The sequence below is a fragment of the Mandrillus leucophaeus genome, unplaced genomic scaffold, assembly GCF_000951045.1.
Source record: "Mandrillus leucophaeus isolate KB7577 unplaced genomic scaffold, Mleu.le_1.0 Scaffold255, whole genome shotgun sequence".
Taxonomy (NCBI): Eukaryota; Metazoa; Chordata; class Mammalia; order Primates; family Cercopithecidae; genus Mandrillus; species Mandrillus leucophaeus.
The window spans coordinates 2,499,651-2,509,659 of record NW_012102643.1 but is presented as its reverse complement, the minus strand read 5'-3'; the positions used below and the strand labels follow the sequence as shown (position 1 = coordinate 2,509,659).

Below are 10,009 nucleotides of genomic sequence, written 5' to 3'. Positions count from 1 at the left end.
GGGCTGAGATGATAGGGTTTTCTAAATATACAATCATGTCATCTGCAAACAGGGACAACTTGACTTCCTTTTTTCCTAATTGAATACCCTTTATTTCTTTCTCTTACCTGATTGCCCTGGCCAGAACCTCCAATACTATGTTGAATAGGAGTGGTGAGAGAGGGCATCCCTGTCTTGTGCTGGTTTTCAAAGGGAATGCTTCCAGTTTTTGCCCATTCAGTATGATATTGGCTGTGGGTCTGTCATAAATAGCTCTTATTATTTTGAGATACATTCCATCAATACCTAGTTTATTGAGAGTTTTTAGCATGAAGGGCTGTTGAATTTTGTCTAAGGCCTTTTCTAAATCTATTGAAATAATCATGTGGTTTTTGTTGTTGGTTCTGTTTATGTGATGGATTACATTTGTTGATTTGCAAATGCTGAACCAGCCTTGCATCTCAGGGATGAAGCTGACTTGATCATGGTGGATAAGCTTTTTGATGTGCTGCTGGATTCGGTTTGCCAGTATTTTATTGAGGATTTTCACATTGATGTTCATCAGGGATATTGGTCTAAAATTGTGTTGACGTCGATGCTATTCCTTTCTGTTTGTTAATTTTCCTTCTAACAGTCAGGTCCCTCAGCTGCAGGTCTGTTGGAGTTTGCTGGAGGTCCACTCCAGACCCTGTTTGCCTGGGTATCACCAGCAGAGGCTGCAGAACAGCAAATATTGCTGCCTGATCCTTCCTCTGGCAGCTTCGTCCCAGAGGGGCACTCGGCCATATGAGGTGTCTGTCGGCCCCTACTGGGAGGTGACTCCCAGTTAGGCTACACAGGGGTCAGGGACCCACTTGAGGAGGCAGTCTGTCCGTTCTCAGAGCTCAAACACCATGCTGGGAAAACCACTGCTCTCTTCAGAGCTATCAGACAAGGACGTTTAGGTCTGCAGAAGTTGTCTGTTGCCTTTTGTTCAGATATGCCCTGCCCACAGAGTTGGAGACTATAGAGGCCTAGGCCTCGCTGAGCTGTGGTGGGCTCCACCTAGTTCGAGCTTCCCGGCGGCTTTGTTTACCTACTCAAGCCTCAGCAATGGTGGATGTCAATCCCCCAGCCAGGCTGCCGCCTCGCAGTTCAATCTCAGACTGCAGTACTTGCAGTGAGCAAGGCTCTGTGGGCGTGGGACCCACCGAGCCAGGCCCAGAAAAGAATCTCTTTGTCTGCCGGTTGTTAAGACCTTGGGGAAAGCACAGTATTTGGGTGAGAGTGTCCTGATTTTCCAGGTACAGTCTGTCACAGCTTCCCTTGGCTAGTAAAGGGAAATCCCCCAACCCCTTGCGCTTCCTGGGTGAGGCGACACCCCACTCTGCTTTGGCTCACCCTCCATAGGCTGCACCCACTGTCCAACCAGTCCCAGTAAGATGAACCAGGTACCTCAGTTGGAAATGCAGAAATCACCCATCTTCTGCATCAGTCACGCTGGGAGCTGCAGACCAGAGCTGTTCCTATTTGGCCATCTTGGAGCCACCTCCTCCATGAGTATTTCTTAACAACCTGAGCATTATCTTACATGGTCATACTACAGTTATCAACTTTGTTAAATTTAACCTTGATCAAACATACTTTTATCTATTCTATCATGAGTATTAAATTTTATCATTTCACCCAATAATGTCCTTTGTCTTTTATGCAGTTCAAATTTTGGAAGAATACAGCCAACCTTTTCTTCGAACTAAATAGTCCTGAATTGGGGTTTATCTGAGATTTCCTTAAGATTAGATATAAGTTATGTATTCTCGGTGGGAATAGCATGTAGGTGATGCTGTGTCCTTCTCAGGATATCACATATGGAGGCACACGATGTCTATCCATGTTATCATTCTCTGCCTCAGTTTCTCCAATTGAACAACATAAACAATAATTTATTCCATAGAGGGATAGTGTTGGCATGATGCAGGGGCATGATTAGGGCAAGGAACCCATCCAAGCAAGACAAAGGTGAAAGCTTTTACAGGCTCACACTTTCAGCCCCAGGACCTTGACCCCCACCTACCTTTGAAGATGTTGGAGTTGGAGGTGCTGATACCTACTTGACTGGTGGCTCTTCTTCCTTGCCTCTAGGAACTGCAGAGCCCCTACACAGTGAGTACGTGGTGAGCAGAACAAATCAATTATGCAGATCTTAGTCATGCTTCTGGTCGTGGCAGATCTGTAAGTTCTGTCCCAAACCATAAGTTCGGTACATATAGAACATTGTCCCTGAATTCCTATTCAAGGAGTACTTTCTTCTTTTTGCTGCAGGCAATATAGATAGAGACAGAACACTCTGGACCTGCAGAATCCTCTCCTCCCCAACACACACACAAGTCTGGCTGATTGTGGACACTCAGACACAAGTCTGGGTGATTGGGGAGTGGAAGGAAGATCTACATATCTATTTTTTTCTAACATTGTGTGAGGACCTTCATAAAGTCTCATCCATCTTTATATTAACTTCTCCATTGCTAGCATCAGCCTAACACCACCTTATCAGCAATCTCTTGTGACTTTTGTGAGGAAAAGAGAGATCTCTTCCAAGAGGGCTTGAAAAATGTCACATAACATGTAGATTTTAAATATGTAGACTTAAACTAAACTCAAATCCTACCTCCCACTTACTCTAGGAAAGTCACTAATCATCTCTGTGCCTCAATTTCCTCTTTTTTAAGTGAGAATAGCAGTACTTTCTTCATAGGATTTTTGGGAGGATTCCATGAGTTATTTTGTGTTAAGCACTGAGACCCAATATCTGGCATATAAGCAGTGCTATGTACGGTTTGTTAAATACACCAATAAAACACTTATTGAAGTATTCAGAATCACCCAGCTGAACACCAAATTCACTATGAGTCAAATATTTAACATGTATTAACCAATACTCTTAATGACCCAGTGAGTTTAGTGCTAAACATTTATATTTTGCAGATGCAGAAACTGAAGCACCGAGGCGCTAAGCAACTTGCCCAAGGCCACACAGCCAATAAGTGATAGATACAAGATTTGAAAGGAAGTGAATCCAGAGCCAGGTGTGCAAGATGGTGAAGCCCACAGCTTTTCCTGGGCCTCAGAGCCACGATACATCTTGGGCTTATTCCCATCACCAAGAGCCCTCTCTCTAGGTACTCTTACAGTGCTAGCACAGGGGCATAATGGGAAGGGAAATTTCAGGAGCTGAGCTCACTGTGAGAGGCTCTGAGTACGTCGTGACTGGGTCTAGGAATATTCCCAGAGTCGTTTGGTTGGGATGAGAAAGTGGGAAAGTGGGAGAGAAGCAAAGCCTGTGGATCATACTAACATTTTCTTCTCTAGTTCTATTTCCTTGCCTCTTCCCACTTTACAATATATTTTTGGCTTTGGCCTCTTCCTGGGACCCCCCATCATTTTATATCATTGACTTCTCTCCATAGGAAAAAAAAAAAAAGGTTTCTTTTCAGGATGTCATTTTTTGCTCTTGTACTAATACAAGAGCAACTCATGCTTAGTGCATAAATCTTGCAAAAATATGAAAATGACAATTAAATTTAAAAATCACTGTTAATCTTGTCAACCTGTGCTAACATTTGTGCATATATTCTAGTAGACTTTTTCTTATGTACATATATGTTTTTACATAGTGGATAATCCTGTGAATATTTTTATGTTTAACCTTTACAATAAATGTTTTCCTGTATTCCTAAATATTTTCAAAAATTTCATAAATTGGTAGATTACTCTGCCAACTAATCACCAGTTGTTGACAAGTTTAGTGGTTCCAGTTTTTCCCTATTATAGAAATTCACTATTAGTTACATAATTATAACTAAATCCTTGAGTATTTATTTATTCCTTAGGAAAGCCAATAAAAGTAGAAATACACGTAAGTTAGAAATACACATAATTCAATCTGTGCATAAATATTACCAATTCTCTCTTCATAATGTTTAGGCTATACTTGCACCAACAAAGAAATGGTCTGGGCTGGGCGCGGTGGCTCACGCTTGTAATCCCAGCACTTTGGGAGGCCGAGGCGGGCAGATCATGAGGTCAGGAGATCGAGACCATCCTGGCTAACACGATGAATACCCCGTCTCTACTAAAAATACAAAAAATTAGCTGGGCGTGGTGGCGGGCACCTGTAGTCCCAGCTACTCAGGAGGCTGAGGCAGGAGAATGGCGTGAACCCAGGAGGCAGAGCTTGCAGTGATCTGAGATCGTGCCACTGCACTCCAGTCTGGGTGACAGAGCGAGACTCCGTTAAAAAAAAAAAAGGAAAGAAAATAAATGCTCTGAAAACGTCAGACCATCTCCTTCATCTTGACCCTGACAATAGACATTCAGAGGATTCAGATAGATGGTAAGTCGGAGGAGCCAGCAGGTTATTGACTATTCACAGTTGTCTAGTGCCACAATCGCAGGCTTTACACTCATCCGATGGAAACTTAAAACACATCTTTACAGAGGCAGATACTAAAAAATTAAAATTAAAAAACCATCTTTATCATTTGCTAACCCCATGACCTTGGGTAACTCATTTCACTTCTGGAAAAACTCCATTTAATCACATGGAAAAATGAGAGTACAGGCATACCTCAAAGATATTACAGATTCAGTTCCAGGCCACCCTAATAAAGTGAGTCGAACAAATATTTTGGTTTCTCAGTGCATATAAACGATATGTTTACACTATACTGTAATCTACTAAGTGTGTGACAGCATTATGTATAAAAACAGTGTACATATCTTAATCCAAAAATACTTTATTGATAGAAATCAATAACAACATCTCTCAAAACCACACACTTACATGTGCTTGTTAGTACATGCTCCTGTTCCTGAATGACTTTTTTGTAAACAACAAAATTAAGAAAGAAATCAAGAAGTTTTTTAAAACTAATAAGAACAAAGATACAACATACCAAAATCTCTGGGACACAATTAGAGCAGTGTTGACAGGAAAGTTTATAGCACTAAATGCCCACATCAAAAAGTTAGGAATATCTCCAACTAACCTAACATTACACCTAGAGGAACTTGAAAAACAAGAGCAAACCAACCCCAAAGCTAGTAGAAGAAAAGAAATAACCAAAATTAGAGCTGAAATGAACAAAATGGAGATAAGGGAAACCATATGAAAGATCAATGAAACCAAAAGTTGGTTCTTTGAAGGATAAATAAGACTGGTAGACCACTAGTTAGACTAATAAGGAAGGGGAAAATCCAGATAAACACAATCAAAAATAACAAAGGAGATATTACCACTGACCCCATAAAAATACAAACAAACATCAGAGACTTTTACAAACACCACTATGCACACAAACTAGAAAACCTATACAAAATTGATAAACTAGTGGAATCATACAAACTCCCAAGATTAAACCAGGATGAAATTTAACAGACCAATAACAAGTACCAAAATTTAATCAGTAATTTAAAAAAAAAAAAACTTACCAACCAGAAAAAGCCTTGGACCAGATGAATTCATAGCCAAATTCTACCAGATATATAAAGAAGAGCTGGTGCCAATCCTACTGAAATTATTCCAAAAAATTGAGGAGGAGGGACTCCTCCCTAATTCATTCTATGAGGTTAGCATCATTCTAACATCAAAACCTGGCAGAGACACAACAGAAAAAGAAAACTTCAGACCAGTATCACTGATGAACATAGATGTAAAAATCCTAAACAAAATACTAGCAAACCAAATTCAGTAGTACATCAAAAAGCTAATCCACCACATTGTTTCCTGTTGGGAGCTCCCTGCAATACCCGCCCCCCCAAAAAAAAAAACTAATTCACCACAGTCAAGTAGGCTTTATCCCTGGGAAGCAAGATTGATTCAACATATGCAAATCAATACATGTGATTCATTACATAAACCGAACTTTACAAAAAAATGATCATCTTAATAGACGCAGAAGAGGCTTTTGATAAAATTTAACATTCTTTCATGTTAAAAACCCTCAACAAACCAGACATCAAAGGTACATACCATAAAATAATAACAGTTATCTCTGACAATCCCACAGCCAACATCATACTGAATTGACAAAAGCTGGAAGCATTCCTCTTGAGAAGCGGAACAAGACAAGGATGCCCACTCTTACCACTCCTACTCAATATAGTATTGACGTCTAGCCAGAGCAATCATGCATGAGAAAGAAATAAAAGTCATCTAAATAGGAAGAGAGGAAGTCAAACTATGTCTCTTCACAGACAATATAAGCCTAGAAAACCCTGTAGTTTCTGCCCAAAAGCTTCTAGATCTGATAAATCGCTTCAGCAATGGTTCAAGATACAAAATCAATGTACAAAAATCAGCAGCATTTCTAGTAGCGTTTCACTCACATGAAATGCAGAGAAATACGTCCAAGCTGAGAGTCAAATCAAGAATGCAATCCCATTCACAATAGCCACAATAAGAATAAAATACCTAGGAATACAGCTCACCAGGGAGGTGAAAGATCTTTACAATGAGAATTATAAAACACTGTATCAGAGACAACACAAACAAACAGAAAAACATTCTATGCTCATGGATAGGAAGGTTCAATATTGTTAAAATAGTCATACTGCCCAAAGCAATTTACAGATTCAATGTTATTCCTGTATACAAACTACCAACAACATTTTTCACAGAATCAGAAAAAGCCATTCGAAAATTCATTTGGAAGCAAAAAGGGCCTGAAGAGCCAAAACAATTCTAAACAAAAAGACCAAAGCTGGAGGCATTATACTTCTGGACTTCAAACTGTACTACAAGCCTACAGTAACCAAAACAGCATAGTACTGGTACAAAATCAGAATCATTAACAAATGAAACAGAATAGAGAACCCAGAAATAAAGCCACACACCTACAACCATCTGATCTTCAACAAAGCTGACAAAAACAAGCAATGAGAAAAGGACTTCCTATTCAACAAATGCTACTGGCATAACTGGCTAACCATATGCAGAAGAATGAAACTGGACCCTCACTTTTCACCATATACAAAAATCAACACAAGATGGATTAAAGACATAAATGTAAAATCTAAAGCTATAAAGACCCTAGAAGAAAATCTAGAAAATGCCATTCTGGACATTGGCCTGGGCAAAGACTTCATGATAAAAACTCTACAAGCAGTTGCAACCAAAACAAAAATTGACAAGTGGGACCTAACTAAACCGAAGAGCTTCTGCACTGGAAAAGAAACTATCAGCAGAGTAAAAGACAACCTACAGAATGGGAAAAAATATTTGCAAACTATGCATCCAACAAAGGTCTAATATCCAGAATCTATAAAGAACTTATATCAACAAGCAAAAAACAAACAAGCAAAAAACAAACAAAAAAATTTTAAATGGGCAAAGGACATGAATGGACCCTTCTCAAAAGAAAACATACATGTGGCCAAAAAGCATATGATAAAAATGCTCAGCATCACTAATAATTAGGGAAATGCAATTCAAAACCACAATGAGATACTATCACACACCAGTAGGAATGGCTGGTGTGGAGAAAAGGGAATGCTTATACACAGCTGGTGGTGTAAATTATTTCAGCCACTGTGAAAAGCAGTCTGGAGATTTCTCAGAGAACTTGAAATAGAACTACCATTTGACCCAGCAATTCCATTACTGAGTATATACCCAAGGGAATAGAAATTGTTCTACCATAAAGACATATGCCTGCATATGTTCATCACAGCACTGTTCACAATAGCAAAGACATGGAACCAACCTAGGTGCCCATCAATGGTGAACTGGATAAAGAACATGTGGTATGTATACACCATGGAATACTACACAACTATTTTTAAAAATGAGATCATGGCCTTTGCAGACACATGGATGGAGCTGGAGGCCATTATCCTAAGCGAATTAAGCAGGAACAGAAAACCAAATACCACACATTCTCACATAAGTGTGAGCTAACCATTGAGTACACACAGGCACAAAGAAGGGAACACTAGACACTGGGACCTATTTTAGGGTGGAAGTTGGTAGGAGGGTCGGATTGAAAAACTACCTATCGTGGATTATGCTTATTACCTGGATGACAAAATTATCTGTACACTAAACTCCCACAACACACAATTTATCCATCTAACAAACCTGCACATGTACCCCTTGAGCCTAAGAGTTGGAAAGGCAAAAAAAAAAGAATACTGTATTGCTAAAAATGTTAACGATTATCTGAACCTTCAGCAAGTCAAAATCTTTTTGTTAGTGGAAGGCCTTGCCTTGGTGTTGATGGCTGCTGACTCATCAGGGTGGTGGCTACTGAAAGTTAGGGTAGCTGCAGAAATGTCTTAAAATAAGGCAATGAAGTTTGCCACATTGATTGACTGCCCTTCACAAACAATTGTGCTGTAGCATGCAATGTTGTTTGATAGCATTTTGCCCACAGTAGAACCTCTTTCAAAATTAGAGTCAATCCTCTCGAATCCTCCCATTGCTTTATCAACTAAGTTTATGTGATATTCTAAATCATTTGTTGTCATTTCAACCATTCATTTCCTTCCTCAGCATGCTTACTAGGAGAAGTTTCCATCTCAATAAACCACATTATTTTCTCATCCATTCAGGTTTTATCATGAGATTCCAGGAATTCAATCACATCTTCGGGCTCAACTTTAACTCTAGTTCTCTTGTTATGTCCACCACAGCCGAGGTTACTTATTCCACTGAAGTCTTACACCCTTCAAAGTGATTCATGAGAGTTGGAATCAATTTCTCCCAAACTTCTTTTAGTATTGATATTTTAGCCTTCTCCTGTCAATCATGAATGTTCATCTAGAATGATGAATTATTTCCAGAAGATTTTCAACTTACTTTCCCAAGATCCATGAGTGAAATCACTATCTATGGCATCTATGGCCTTATAAAATGTATTTTTTAAGCAGTCAGACTTGAAAGTTAAAATTGCCCCTTGCTCTAGGAGCTGAAGAATGAATGTTGTGTTAGCAAGCATGAAAACAACATTAATCTTCTTGTACATCTCCATCAGAGCTCATGAGTGACCAGGCACATTGTCAACGTGCAGTAATATTTTGAAAGGAAACTTCTTTTCTGAGCGGTAGGTCTCGAACACAGACTTAATATAAATCATCATGTAAATAGGTGTGCTATCATCTAGGCTTGGTTGTTTCATTTCTAGAGTGCAGGCAGAATAGATTACGTATAATTCTGAAGGGACTGGGGATTTTCAGAATGGTAGATGAGCATTGGCTTCAACTTAAGGTCACCAGCTGCACCAGCCCCTAACACAAGAGTTGTCCTGTGCTCTCTAGCTAAGAGAGTCCTAGATGGCATCTTCTTCCAACAGAAGGCTGCTTCCTCCACATTGAACATCTGTTGTTTAGCGTAGACACCTTCATCACTTATCTTAACTAGATCTTCTGGGTAACTTGCTGCAGTTTCTACATCATTGCTTGCTGCTTCACCTTGCTCTTTTATTTTATGGGAATTGCCTCTTTCTTAATCTCATGAACCAACCACTGCTAACTTCTCTTCTGCAGCTTCCTCACCTCTCAGCCTCAATAGAATTGAAGAGAGTTATAGTCTTTCTCTGGATTAGGCTTTATCTTAAGAGAACGTTGTGGATGGTTTGCCATTCTATTCAGACAACTAAAACTTTCTTCATATCAGCAAAAGGCTGTTTTTCCTTCTTATCATTCGTGTGTGCACTGGAGTAGCCCTTTTGATTTCATTCAAGAACTTTTTCTTTGCATTCCCAACTTGGCTAACTGATGCAAGTGACCTAGTTTTCAGCCTGTCTCAGCTTTCGACATACCTTCCTCACTAAGCTTTATCATTCCTAGCTTTTGATTTAAAGTGAGAGATGTGTGACTCTTCCTTTCATTTGAACACTTGAAGACCATTGCGGGGTTATTAACTGGTCTAATTTCAATATTGTTGTGTCTCAGAGAATATGAAGGCCCAAGAAGAGGGAGAGAGATAGGGAAAAAGCTGGTCAGTGAAGCAGTCAGAACACACACATTTATTAATTAAGCTCATCATCTTATA

General features: G+C 39.5%; 1 protein-coding gene across 2 annotated transcripts in view; it reads right to left on the bottom strand.

The window, feature by feature from the left end:
• Positions 1 to 5,541, bottom strand: part of WFDC11 (WAP four-disulfide core domain 11) — a 17,169-nt gene extending 11,628 nt beyond the window's left edge. The window contains exons 1-2 of one of the 2 annotated variants that reach the window (XM_011983809.1): positions 5,453 to 5,541; positions 2,033 to 2,114 (exon numbers count right to left, since the gene is read on the bottom strand). The gene's annotated coding sequence lies outside the window, so the exon portion shown is untranslated. Of the gene's footprint in view, positions 1 to 2,032; positions 2,115 to 5,448 lie in introns of both variants that reach the window. The other variant, XM_011983808.1, reaches the window with a different exon arrangement.
• Positions 5,542 to 10,009: the final 4,468 nt, after the last annotated feature.